Source organism: Rattus norvegicus, chromosome 1 (assembly GCF_036323735.1).
Source record: "Rattus norvegicus strain BN/NHsdMcwi chromosome 1, GRCr8, whole genome shotgun sequence".
NCBI lineage: Eukaryota > Metazoa > Chordata > Mammalia > Rodentia > Muridae > Rattus > Rattus norvegicus.
Genome location: NC_086019.1, coordinates 17,897,866 through 17,912,100, shown reverse-complemented (window position 1 = coordinate 17,912,100; position 14,235 = coordinate 17,897,866). Strand labels below are relative to the sequence as shown.

Genomic DNA, 14,235 nt, shown 5'->3' with positions numbered 1-14,235 from the left:
CCGCGCATGCGCAACGTCATACCTGCGCACTGCGCGACGGCTTGCTCTCCGTGTCTCGGCCAGCGCCCCGGGGACGCATGCGCTCTCGCGAGCTGCCCGGTGGCGTGAGGTCCCGCCCACAACGAGTTGACTGACGTGGACTTAACCGGCCAGAAATCTAGAAACCACCGCGCTGTTGAACTGGAATCTTTGACCTACACCGGTTTTTAGAATTATTTCCCAACTTTGGTTTTTGATCATCAGAAAAGCTGCCTATTTCGCTCATTAAAGCAAGGACTTTATTTCAGCTTTTAAGCCTTAGTGAACACGATAGGCAGTCAACAAACGTGTAACTTTGGCATAATAATTAGTCCAAGCTGGAGAGGGAGACTTTTTAAACGAGTAATTTTAAGTTGGAAATGTAGCCATACTGGGTCAATATTCTTTGCATGTAACTCATGGGTTCAGGTATGGGCTCCATATTAAATTCATTAACAGCTCTGGTAAGCAACTGTCTGACCTTAGCTTTGTAAAATATTTCATTAGCACGGATTAATTAAGAAGGAAGCCTTAGGCATTGATTGAATACACAAACATGTGAACTTGCTAAGGGTGTTTAGTACAGTTTTTCAGACACAGAACTAGCCTTGGGTGCTTATGATGTAATAGTAACACATAAATCTATAACCTGTTATTAAACATCCTCGTTTTGTACAACATAAGGCTAATAATGCTGTGTAAAAGAAAACATCAACCTTATTATCATACTGAGCAAACCACTTTGTTGTAGCTTGTGTTTTCAATGCCAAGACCTTGTATCAAAGGTAAGTGTCAAATTCTGCCTTACTCAGCTTTTCTTATCCACAACAATGAAAAATAACACATTAAATTCATATTTGTAAATGGCTCAGATTTGAGTTCTGATTACCCAATGGTTGTTCTTAACTATCTTTGTTTCCTATGACTCCAAGGCAAAATTTTATGGACAAAAAAAAGTAGATGCTAATTTTATATGATTTTTAAGTGTTTTGTTTTACACTTTTAAGTAATTTCCACATTGCAGCCTATCTGTTTGTAAGTGAAGATATTATCTTACACATTATCAAACTCATAAATAATATTTGCCCATGTAAGAGGACTTAGCACTGAACATTAAGTGCTAAAACATATCAAATGTGCTCCACCTGGTGGCTCACTCCTTTAATCCTGGTAGATAGAGGCAGGTGGATCAGGAGTTCAAGGTCACCCTTGGCTACACAGGGACCAGACAGCCAACCAGCACTATTTGAGCCCCTGTCTCAGCTTCATATACATAAAACTTAAAAACAAAGGGCAGCTTCTATCCCACTGTAATCGTGAACGCTGCTAATTAAAAGTCACTGACGCTGCTCTTGCAGTAAATGAGTTATAAATCGACCACTTAACGAGTTTGGTGAACAAGAAAACAATCCTGCCTCAGACATGATGCATAATTTGGGTCTGTGCACCAGTTCATTTTGTATTGACTCATGAAAATAGTCTATTATTTACACGTGCTAGTTTCAGTGGCAAGTTGACATAACAGAGTCACCTGGAAGTCGCCTTATCAGATTGTCCTATGAGGCACTGTCTTGATTGACAATTGACACAAGAGGTTCCAGGCTACTCTATAGCCTCCTTAGTAGGCAGGCCTGGGACGTAAGAGCATGAGCGGAAGAGTGGGCCTGCAAGGGAAAGCTAGCCGAGCATGAGCAGAAGAGTGGGCCTGTAAGGGAAAGCTAGCCGAGCATGAGCGGAAGAGTGGGCCTGCAAGGGAAAGCTAGCCGAGCATGAGCAGAAGAGTGGGCCTGTAAGCCGTTTCTTCTACGGTCTCGGCTTCCATTTCTGCTTTGCTTTCTGCCCTGACGTCCCTCAGTGATGGATTATAACTTGGAAGTGTAAGCCCAATAAACCCTTTCCTCCTACCAGTTGCTTTTTATCAGTCACTGTACTGGCTGGTTTCATATCAGAGTCATCAAAGAGAAAGGATCCTCAGTTGAGGAAATGTCTCCATGAGATCCAGCTATAAGACATTTTCTCAACTATGGTGAGAGTCCAGCCCATTGTGGGTGGTGCTATCCCTGGGCAAGCTGAGCAAGTCAGGGAAAACAAGTCAGAAAGAGGCACCCTCCATGGCCTCTGCATCAGCTCCTGACTCTCTTTTGGTGATGATCAGCAACGTGGGAGTGTAAGCTGAATCACCCTTTTTCCCCAACTTGCTTTTTGGTCCTGGTTTTTTGCTGCAGCTATAAAACCCTAACTAAGACACACAGCAAAAGATGAAACTCGAAAAGTACCTATTGATAGTGATACTGGAGTGACTTTGAAAACCACAACGGGACATGCTCTAAGTCTACAATCTGGGATGTTTGCACATATGTAAACACCAGCAACGCCTCCAACCCAACGAAGGCAACATATGCAGACTCTCAAGCATTTATATGCAGAATATAAGAATGTGAAAAGGTCCTGGCATCCTCCTGCTCTCTGTGGCTCCCTAACACGGCCTTCCGCAACAGCAGATCAGCTTTCTGTCACTAAAACTCCATTTGTATTTTTTTAAACCTTCACGTAGACAAAACATGACAGTGTGTGTTCTTTCTTATATCTTCATTTACTCAACTATTTTGAGGTTCAGCCACATTGGTCCTTGAATCAACAGCTCATTCCTTTTTCTCTCAGAAAGAATTCCATGTAGGAACGTTGGAGGAAATGCCAGCATGACCTGACGGCCAGCCTACTTGGCGGACTGCAATTCTAAATAAGAAGCATGACGCACCACACTCCCGAAGTCAGAACATGGGGCTCTCAAGTAGCATGAAGAAGCTGGTAGCTGTCCTTGAAGAGCCTGAACTCTCCATGTCTCCTTTGTGTGTGTCTTCTGCATAGAGACCCTGGGGGTGTGAGCGCTCACTATTCAGTCCAAGGTAATGTGCCAGCCAGTCACAGGCCACAGGCTTCTGCTCATGCTCAAAGCAGATGTGTTCCCTGAAACTGTCCCCAAAGTGGTTTATCTCCACGCCCTTTAGCTGTCTTGTCGAGGGATGCCCCAGGAAAAAAAGCATGGAGACACCATGATTTGGATTACTTCCATTAATCTATTGAAACCCACATTGGTTATTTCCAGTGTTGACTACTACAAATTACTGCTATGAGTACTCATTACAAATTCTTCTGTGAAAATAACCTCTCTATTCCCTGAATAAATACTAGACCACGAAATGATTAGACAGGGTGATTGTCATTTACCTTTTAGCAGTGCTGAGGATATAGTTCAATGGTAGAACCCTTGCCTCATGTGCACAAAAGCACTGTGACTGTGCCCAGCACCATAAAAGGAAAAAGACAGGAAGTGCCCGGCAGTTGGCAAAGCGGTTGAACAGTTCTACACATCCCTGAGTGGTGGTCCTGCATCAGCCTTCCAAAACGTCTCACTGTCTGAAGACACTTGATTTTCTGATGAGCTCTCAGAAAGTGTCTGACTTGTTCAGTGCTTCCTAATGAGGCGTTTGCCTTCTTACCTCAATATTTTTGATATTCATAATACAATTCCTTTGTATAATTGCGATGTATAATTTGGCAACATTTCTCCCAGTGTGTGACTGATGGCTGCAGTTCTTCTTGTAGGGTAGGAGATGAAACGTGGGGTCTTGAGGGTTCTAGACAAGCACTGTACCACTGAGCATCTTCAACCATTTTTATTCTTTTAATAGTGTCTTTTTTAACATTTTTTTTGTTTTGTCGAAATCCCGTTTATTCATTTTTGGGCTTTCATGAATGATGCTAATGATTTCCCATCTAAGAAATCTTTACCAGAACAAAAGTCACACACGTTTTCTTCCAGCTTTTACGGTTTACCATGTCAGGTGTTAAATTTAGGCTCCTGATGCATTTTCAGTTGAGCTTTTGAAAGAATGAAAAAATGCAGCCAAGAAGTCAGAAGTTTAGAAATGCTAAAATGCTATCTCACCCCTAGGAAGCCCTAAATATCTCAAATTCCAGACCCTGCTCTCTGTCAGTCAATAGGTAAAAAGTCACATTTCTTGAGCCTGCTCTCTATAAGGAACTAGGTGTAAAGGCAAGATCGGCCCTTAAGTACGTGATCCCGACCTAGTAAGATAATAGAAAGCTTCTCCCAGGAACTAGCTGACCATAAAGTTAGATTACAATCTTGAAAACAATCTTGAGAAACAAAATGCTTCTCCGTGTGATCTTTCACTGGTATTCTCGACATTTTCCAATGACGCCATCCCTACCCGCTTGGGTTGTGGTTTCTTCCTTTAAATACCCCTTCTCCCAGCTACTCGGGGTCGAACTCCTCTACTCCTGCGTGGGATACGAGTCTCAACCCCAGTGCACTGGTTCCTATCAATAAACCTCATATGATTACAGCAAAGACGGTTTCTCGTGAGTTCTTGGGGGGTCGCATCATCCCAAGACTTGAGTGAGAGTCTCCCGGCTCCAGGGGTCTTTCACTTTGTGTATAGTGAAGATTTAGAGCACAGTCCATTTCTTGAAACATGGCTGTTTACAGCACCAAATGTTGTGTTTTAGAAAAAGATAAGGGGAGAAGGAATATGTTTGGGGGACAGGGTGCCTCCGAGAGCCCATGATGAGGCATCTCTTCCTCCTGAGGAACTAACAACGTGATGGTATAGTATAGAATAGAGTTTATTTAGGGGAGGGGAGTTAAGAGGGTAGGAGAGACGAGGGGGGGTGGAGTAGAGGCTGGCCATGAACATGTGGAGAGGGGGGAGGGGAATGGGTAGAGAAGGGGAAGGAGTGAGAAGACAAAGCAAGAGAGTGGGAAGGAGGCCAGCAGCCCCTTTTACAGTGAGTCAGGTATACCTGGCTGTTGCCAGGTAACTGTGGGGCAGACAAAATGCCAACAATTGTGATGGAAATTACGAATCGTATTCTGAATATGTTTGTTCGGTTCTGTGACGGGGATTGAACTCAGGGTCTTGAGCATTTTGGGTAAGTACACTCTACCATTCAGCTTCCACCTGGGAAGGTTAACAATCAGATTCCTGTAACTTAAGTTTTGTGATTTAAATGTAATTTCTGGGGCCGGGAAGATGACCCAAAACAAAGTATTTGGAGCCCCAGAACACACATAAAAACCCAGACAGCAGCTGCAATGTGCATCTGTACTCTCAGGACTGAAGACAGAGATTGGGGAGAGGGGGGCAATCCTTGGAGCCCAGCCAGCTCAGCAGGCAAGCTCCAGCTTCAGTGAGAGTCCCTGTCACAAAAACTAAGACAAAAAGCAACTAAAGAATACACACGACATAGATCTCAGCTTTGGCCTGTATGCACACACATACACATTCCCAACAATCGAGTGAAATCATGACTCAATAAACTGTAATTAATCAATCAGATTTATATGTTAAGTTCTCAATCCACAGTACATCCTCACAATGAACTCACAACCAATTGATGAGGATAAGATAATTTTGCCTACAGAGATCCAACCCAACTACCTTGGCAATTCAAGACCACCCAGATCTGGATCGTCCTTCTCTGTCTCCATCTTGATTCTCCTTCCTTTCCCTTCTCTCCTGCCTTACAAAAATTTCATCCCTGCCTCATTTTTTTTACTGTCCAATCACGACCTTGGCCTAACCTGTGCCAGCCCTCACCTGCAAATGGACATCAACCTACAACAAAGAATGGCGCTGGATGAGTTACATTGTCTACACAGAGTCTGTACATATACAAACAGGGCGACACTGAACAAGTCTCAGAGACGTTATGAACAAGGACCCAGGCATTGGATCCCTGTAGAGCCTTGCAGAACAAGCCAAACTCTTTTACTGAGGCAGGAAACAGATTATTGGAATATTTCAGATCAATGTGAATAAAGCTGGGGAGAAAGAACTAAACAGAGCTCTGTGGAGTCGTGTGTGGTCACACACTCTTGCAACCCCAGCACTCAGGAAGCTCAAGCAGGGGGATTACAACTTGGAAGCAGTCTCAACAATAAATACATAAATGTATAGTTAGTTATATTGGAGTCTGACGTGCTCTGTACACGACTATGAGTGAGTTAAATGGTCTTACAGGTCTGTAAATTGTATTATGCTAGACATCTAAGGCTTATGAACCCTGTGTCACATAAGTTATACCCAAGGTAAGTTCATAAGTGTAGAGTGCAAAAACTAAAGAAAATGTAAAAAAAAAAAAAAAACCTAAGTAAAATTTTCCCGTCTGATGAATTATGCATACATGTGTTTTTTACCTATTTCAAGTATGCATTTATTTTAAATACTTTGCTTGTGACTCCTAGCATACAATTTTGGATATGCAAATAAACCTTAAGTCAAGTAACAGCCTACATCATATTACAGTGTGCTGCTTTTTTCTGCTCTGAGGTGAGCAGCCATTATCCATTATTTAAATTAAAATGGCTTTGTTATGGCTGAAATAATCCTACGCTTGCCAGGCACTTAAATACCCTTATGCTTTTTCATGAATTACAGTGATTTCTGTTATCTGTAATTATTACAGTGAGATGGGATTGATTTTGATTATTGGAAAGGAAGTGGAGGGACGGTAATTAATAACTGTGACATTGAACATGATAGATCTCAAGAGTTCTAGAGATTTATAATCAAACGTGTAGGGATGTTTAGCCTGCACTACAAACTATCAAATGCCCTGAGTCTTGGGCCTAGGGAGTTAGCCTAAGTCTGTAAAGGACTTGCTGTGCAACCAGGAGGACCTGAGTTCAGGCGCCCTGCACCCACATTAAAAGTCTGGTGAGACAGGTATCTATGATCCCAGCATTGGGCAGGTGGAGAGAGGACCCCTGGAGCAGCCTGGCCAGTTAGTCTAACTAAATTGGTAAGTTCCAGATTCCTTGAGAGCTCCTGTCTCAGAAATAGGGTGGAGAGCAATTGAAAAAGACACCCAAATCCAGCCTCTGACTCCCCAGTGTGAACAGATACTCACATGTATACACCTGAATTCAGACACCCAGACACACATATGCACATATCACACACACACACACACACACACACACACACACACACACACACACCGAGAGAGAGAGAGACTGAGACAGAGACAGAGACACTGGCCTACATCCTTCAAGTCTTTTATTGTCCATTGCAGATTATTTTAGGACTTGTAATTACACAGTAACTAAAATCCATTCATCTTTGCTATGGTTGACAAACGCCTGTAAAGCTAATGATATTTTTATCCTCCGTGGAATTTCTCCTCCTGTTCCTTATGCTACTGGTTTTCTAACAACGTTTTCTCTTTTCCTTTTATATTTTTAAAAGGCAGAATGTTGCAAGAGTCTGTGAATAGATCTTCAAAAGGTGCAGTTCTCACCCCCAAAAGACCACGCAGGGGATCTGCGTTTGACAGAAGCGCTGACCGCACACCTAAACAAACACAGCGATGTGTGGATCTCTTCAAAGAAGACTCCGGGGGTTTTTTCTCATTTCTTTGTGGTATTGTGGAGCAAATACAGAATGTAGTAAGAGGGTGGAAGGGGGACAGTGTGAGTCATGGACTTATCAAGCGGTATGATCCCCGCAAGGACAAAACAGAACTCCGAGTTCCATACGGAGACACGCAGACGGGCGTTTGCAGGGGAATGCCAGCACAGCAGTTAGCACCTGCGCGCAGCCTTCTACGGTCCCTCTTTCAAGACCCCGCCCATGCTGTCTAGCTGTCAATCATGTTATCAGGAAACATAATAGTAAAGCTACTTCACAAGTTCTTTACAAGACTCACTTTTCAAAAGTTCGTGTCGTTCTAAATGCTCTAGTAAGAATTTTAATCCTCCCGATTAAAATCTTTCAGTGGAAGCATTTCAAGCCCAAACCCCTACAAAGACAGGATTTCCACGATGATTTCAACCCTGCCTGGCTTCTCACCTCACCTGCTCTGTTACCCAGTCAGTGGCACTGCAGGTCGCAGATCCTACTTTTAAGGTTTCAAGTCTGGTTATGTCCTCTGCCCCAGGGCAGTAGGACATATTGTTCCTTCAGGCTAGACTTATCATGTCCTCTTTTATTACTCGGGGTAATGTCACCAGGGTCATGCATAGTGTAACATGTGCCTTGAGAATAAGAACATCCCTTCTATGCCCTCCAAATACTCTCCGATTGCGTTAGAGTGCATATGAGAGATACTCTAACTCTGCCTTTGCCCCAGTCAACCTCCTCGCTGGACAAGAGTTCCTCAGAGACAGGGACAGTCATCAGATCATTGTCCCTCTAGCAGCTATCACAATGACTGATACAAAACTGGACTAAATTAACTAAAACGCTCTGAGTAGTGACTCTTGAAAGTGTGTATGACATGTAAATAAGTATGCTTTGTAAAATATTAAAATTAGAACCTAGAAACATTAATATAAACAGGACTCTGGGAAAAGAAACTATTTGAAAAGAATAAGAAAGTGAATAGAGGCTATTCCACTGTTAGTGTCTCACGGTAATGTGCTGGAATTCCAGGTTGGCACTAACAAGATCCACCCTGAGGGATGCTTTCACATAAATCTGTGGCATGTGAAAATTTTCAAATCAAGTGGGCTGGACTTAGTGGGGAAAAGAGTTTTACATGTACATCCTCAAGAAATGAAAATGTATGTCCACATAGAAGTTTCACACCAATATCCATAGAAGCTTTATTCACAGGAGTCAAAAAGCAGGTTTAAAACCTCCATTATCTGACCACTAAATACATAAAATGGTGGCTATTCATACAGTAGACTCTAGCATTGGGTAGGGAAAAGGAGTAAAGTTATGAGGATACGTTGTAATGTGGATGAACCTCAAAACCAATACACTAAGAGAAGGAAGTGGGTTAACAAAGACCACACATTGCTTGGTTCCATCGAGACTTTGTTTCTTACATGATACAAAGTACACCAGCCCAATTCAGGGCTGGAGAGACCGGGCAAGGGTGGCATTCAAGGGTGGGCAGGGATAGAGAGAGACAGCTAAAGCAGTAGAGGCTGTTCCAGGGCTGATGGAAACATTCTAAAAGTGTCGCAGTAGAGGTTACACAGCCCTATACATATAACAAAAATTACTTTTAAAACTGCATACTTAACTGAGTAACTTGGGTGTGTTGGTTAGTTATTAACACTTTTTTTTTTAAAAAAAAAATTTAAAGTCCTTTTCAAGAAAGCGTAATGATTACTCAGTCCATTTGAAGGTACAGTGTCTGCTACGGGCATAAGTGAAATGAGTAGTTTCTGTAACTTGGAGCAGAGGGGACCTGCCCTGCACAGTGACCATTGACTGAAGTGGTTATGGGCCATCTAAGTCACACAGCCCATGCTTCCCTTTGCCAACCATAGGGCTGTGTGCCAGTCTCCATCACTTGTCTTTGTTATCATCCCTCAGGATGAAAGGGTGGGAGCTAGGATGCCTTCCTTGGCTAATGACGTCATCGCTAATGACACTCATAAGAGTGTCCCAGCAATGTACATGTTCCCTGTTCCCTGCCTCCCTGATTTCCATGGTGGTAAGATAAACCTTGTCAGTTCTGGGCTGGTGCTTGGTGCTGAAGTCCCCTCCAAGGCCCTTGAGCTATATGCTGTTTCTGTAGGTATAATGATGGTTCTCGTTGCTTTCTCAGCTCTCTGAGGCAGTGTGTGACACTCAGAGAACCTTCCTCCATCACCGATAATCAGTCCACAGCCAGGGACCACACCGCCTCCTGCCTAGCGCTCAACATCACTTCCGTGCCATAGCAAGTGAGGGATTTGGTAAGGAACCTTGGACAAAGGAGGTTAAGGCAAGACAAAACCACTTCCAAGAGCTCCAGGATGTATCTAATCCATCTCGATTCTATCAACTCTCTCTCTCTCTCTCTCTCTCTCTCTCTCTCTCTCTCTCTCTCTCTCTCTCCATCTTGCTGTGTGACCTTTACTGGTCTCACACTTCTAGGCGCAAGTCATCTCTTGACACATGCTCCTGAACTACAAGTTTGCCACACTAGCCTTCTCCATCTGGAAAGCTCAGCTGCTGCTACTCGGGGTAAAGAGATCTTCTCTACACAAATGTGATATTCTTTCTAAAAAGAGTACTTCAGTGAAAGCTGGAATGTAAATTTGTGTTCTGTCCTGGTCAGAATCCATACCGGGTGCATATCCCCTTGTTAGTGTATACCCAAATTCTAGGTGTCTAATCCGCCTACTTGTGGGTGTCATTGTGAACACCTTCTGTGTACACATCACTTAGGGTCCCACAAGGTCCTTTAGCGATGAGAAAGAATTATATCCACAGGGCAGAATATTTCAAGTCACCAACAGAATATTAGTGGGGGAAAAAAATCAAAGGAAAAGGCATTTTTAAACCCCATGAAAAAAAAATACAAAGTAAAGAAAATTTGTGAACAAAAAATTTAACACATAAAAGGTAGGGTTTAAAAGGCGTAAAAGGGCCTCCGCTCTTGTGAGAAGTCATTTAAAACAGGGAGCTGTTGGAGGAATTTCCCCTCCTTGCCCAGTCTTGCTCTGCGTCTTTTGAAAGTCAGATGGCGTGTACTGTCAATGTGTCGTGAAACCTGGAGGAACTCTGAAAAGGCAAGAGGAAGATCGTGTCCGTGAGAAACCTCTCCGCCTCTGCACAGGTCCCTGACTCGATTGTCCTAAGAGGAGTGCGGTGTGAAATGTGTGCTGGGATGACAGTAGTGCTCATCTTGAAATCAGGTCATAGGTCATTCGCACGGCAGTGTGATCTCAGAACTGACCGGAGATTTGGCAAACTCTCCCCAAACAGTCACAGGAGAATGAGGTCACTCGGTACTGATGTTACGCGTGTGAGAGGAATCATTTCGAAGACTTTGCTTTTCATTTCCATTTCTCTCGAGGAAGCAGCCAATCTAGTTAGACTTTTCTATCCTTTTTCATAAAAATAAAACAACAACAACAAAAAAACCTCTCCTTATTTCACAACTTTTGATTTTAGAGTTAGCCAGGGAAGAATTGTTTCTGAACCTAGTTAAGAGATATATTACTACACTGGGGTAAATGAAAGGTTTATATCCACATCGAAATATAAATAAGTAGATAGAAATAGAAATATAGATAAATACATATGATACAATAAAAATAACAAAATAAAATGTAATGAAAAGAAAGAGAGATTATAGGTGGAAATAGATAAATATAGATGACAGATGATAGATAGTTAAATAGATGATTGATTGATAGATAGATAGGAAGATAGATAAATAGATGATAGATGATAGATAGATAGAAAGATAGAAAAATAGATGATTGATAGATAGATATAGATGACAGATAGAAAGATAGATAATAGATGATAGATAGATAGACAGACAGATGATAGACAGTCAGACAGACAGACAGACAGACCTAGTGAGCCCCCAGTCCTTCTGCCGCAGAACTCTGGCAGCAATGAGTCTTACGATTTCCAATCGGCACTGTGGCGGAGAATCTCTTTCTATGTTGACCATTCAGCGTATCCTATCCAGAATGTTTCCACCCCGTGATGCTCGTACTCCTGCACTGAAAGATGGGAACACTCACTTACCTAGAGACGCCTCCTCCTGCCAACCCTGGGACATCCCATGACTACAGTGGCAGCAACGCCATGCACCTTACCTGCTAAGGTTAAGCTACAAAAATGGTCCATCTTCCACCTGGGAAAGCTCACTCTGGAAAAACCAGCCACTCTATAGCAAGATTCTCTACAGTGTTTTGGCAGCGCCTCAGTTAAGGACCAAGTAACACTCAGCATCTATGACCAGATGTGCCCATTGACAAGGCTTCAGATGGTCACCGGTCTTTCAGCCGCTGTTCAGCGGAAGAGAGGCAGTCAAGCCTCATCAATCCCATCACAGTGAAGCCTTAGGAACAGTATAATTGTGACTACAGAATCGGCTTCTACAGTGATTTGGTGTGTGATAATATATAACTCGAATTATTAATACAAAAAATTCATAGGTGATGAATATCTACATGTGTTAATAAAAAGTTTCTGCTTATAGACTCATGATTTATAAAGATGTCAATTGAGTAAATGGTTAAAAAGAATACAGCTGGCTGTGATCATTTGTGGGGCAAGAATCAAAGAGTAGGAAGTGGGTTTCCCATGACATTTGCTTCAGTCACAGACCACAGGTCTGAAAACTGCCTCCTGGGTACACCGTGGGAACTCACAAAAGAGCTTTTTATTCTATCCTATGGAAATGTAAGACTAAAATGATCCAGGAAGGTGAGTGTGTAGTAAAGACTTGGTTTTCTGACCAGAAACTCACATTATGAAATTCTGTAGTCTCTGCCCTTTCACATTACCCAACACATCAACTGCCTGAAAGGTTCAAGAAACAGTTTTATTCTTTTTTAAAAAGCCACAGCTCAACAATGAAACTTTTGATAAACTTTTCCCTTCCCAGGATAGAACGTGAGCGCTGGTTATTATTTTTTTTTTAATTACTATGGGGTTTCTTCATTCTGATTGTGCTGATAATTGATTCCAATCTACCTTAAGGACTGCCTGTTCCTTAGGCTACCTTTTGATTAGTAATTGAGAAAGAACAGGAAATTAAACAACAGGTGACTCATCATGTCACCAGGGCCGTCCTGATCAAATTTAATAAACACAGCCATTCTCCATGAGAGTTTTCAAATGTTCCGAAAAATTCCAAAGAATTAATTATTCCCTCCCAGGTATTTTAGGACAAGCAAAGACAGAGGACGAACTTGTTCCCATGCTCAAAACACACTAGTACATGTTGATGCGCTTCAATGTATAGAAACAAACTCTCTTATCTGCTATAAAGCTTATTGCTGTTTGAGCAAGACCAGTAGTGTGCTTATCAGGAAAATGATATTAGACATTATGACCCCAGGCACTGCGATTGACAAGAAGGCAGAAAGAGCCAGCCATAGACCGCCATCATCCCTGCGCTCTCTCTTCTCCACCCTGGATTTAGGAGTGTCAGCTTGATGAAGTCGGAATGGTTTATAAAGAGATTGAATATTCTCACCAGCTCATCCTGCTTTGGCAAATGTTGATAGGGTGTGCTAATGCTTAGAAAGGAAGTGTCTCAGAGGAAGAAGAAGCCTGGGAACGTTCTTCAGATGTGGGAATCAATATAGAGCCGTGGGTAAAAAATAAACCAAGAGATTTAGAAAGAATCCATTTCTGTGAGACTGCGGTGTCCCTCAAGTCATGACAAATGTCCAACGTATGTCCCAGGCACCCTAAAATAAAACTACACATCGCTTACTAGTGTAGACAGCGTAAACCGTAAACAGTGGCTGGAGATTTCTTAATAAGGATGAGAAAGTCAGGACAATTCAGAGACGGAACCATGAGGGGCTTGAGTTCACCGACTGGTGAATAATCCACTCGTACAGTCATAGCCGAATAAACAATTAGGATGTGTGACCTACTTAAAGGAAAGAGATCACTTGTGGGTGACCATGGAGTGTGTGTCACATCCCCTGCCCCTCCCCACCCCCACCGAGAGGTGAGCACCCCAGCACCATCATATCTTTCTCTACCACATTTGTCTTATCTCAGTTCCCGAGGTGGCTGATGTCAGAGCTAGGCCCCAACATAAGCCCCTCCCCTTTAGGTTGGTCCTTCCTGCACGTCACATTCCTAGAACTGAAGCAGCACACGCACACACAGAGTTTTCCGCTAGCTCTGAAAATATAAATACATTCCTAGTCTTTCACTGCTTAAACTAACCACGCAGTCTGTCCAAAAAGCCTTAGAGGTTACAACAAACAAAACATAGGCAATTAGAGATGCTAATTTTCCACATAGAAAGTTGCCTTAAATTCCCCGTCTCGACATCTACCTTGATAATTATTTTAGAAGAAACTGCTTCCCAAATCTTCTCCATCTTTTGATGTGTTACGTTTGTGAGATGTAAGGCCTGGAGCCTGGGAAAACGGCTCACTTGGAAAAGCGCTCTCTAAGTAGCAATGCGGACCTGGGTTTGACTGCCAGCATTCACAGAAAAAGCTGGGCCAGCAGTAAGTCCTCCAGTGCTGGGGTCAGGGTAGAGGTAGGGGTGGGGGTGGAAGAAAGGACGCAGACTGAGCCTCAGGCTCAGTGGCTTGTCAATCCAGACAGATCGGTAAGATTGTCTCAAAAGACAAGGTAGACAGTGCCTAAGAAATTTCATGAGGTTGAGCCCTGGCCTACACATGCACGTACACACATGGACACTCTGTCAGGGCTTCTACTGCTGCGATGAGACCCCATGACCACAAAGCAA

General features: G+C 42.9%; 1 long non-coding RNA gene across 1 annotated transcript; it reads left to right on the top strand.

Annotated features, from left to right (window-relative positions):
* The first annotated feature begins 151 nt into the window (after positions 1 to 151).
* On the top strand, positions 152 to 4,393 carry LOC134484960 (uncharacterized). The gene is made up of 2 exons (XR_010062791.1): positions 152 to 803; positions 2,680 to 4,393. It is a non-coding gene; the product is annotated as an uncharacterized LOC134484960 (long non-coding RNA).
* Positions 4,394 to 14,235: the final 9,842 nt, after the last annotated feature.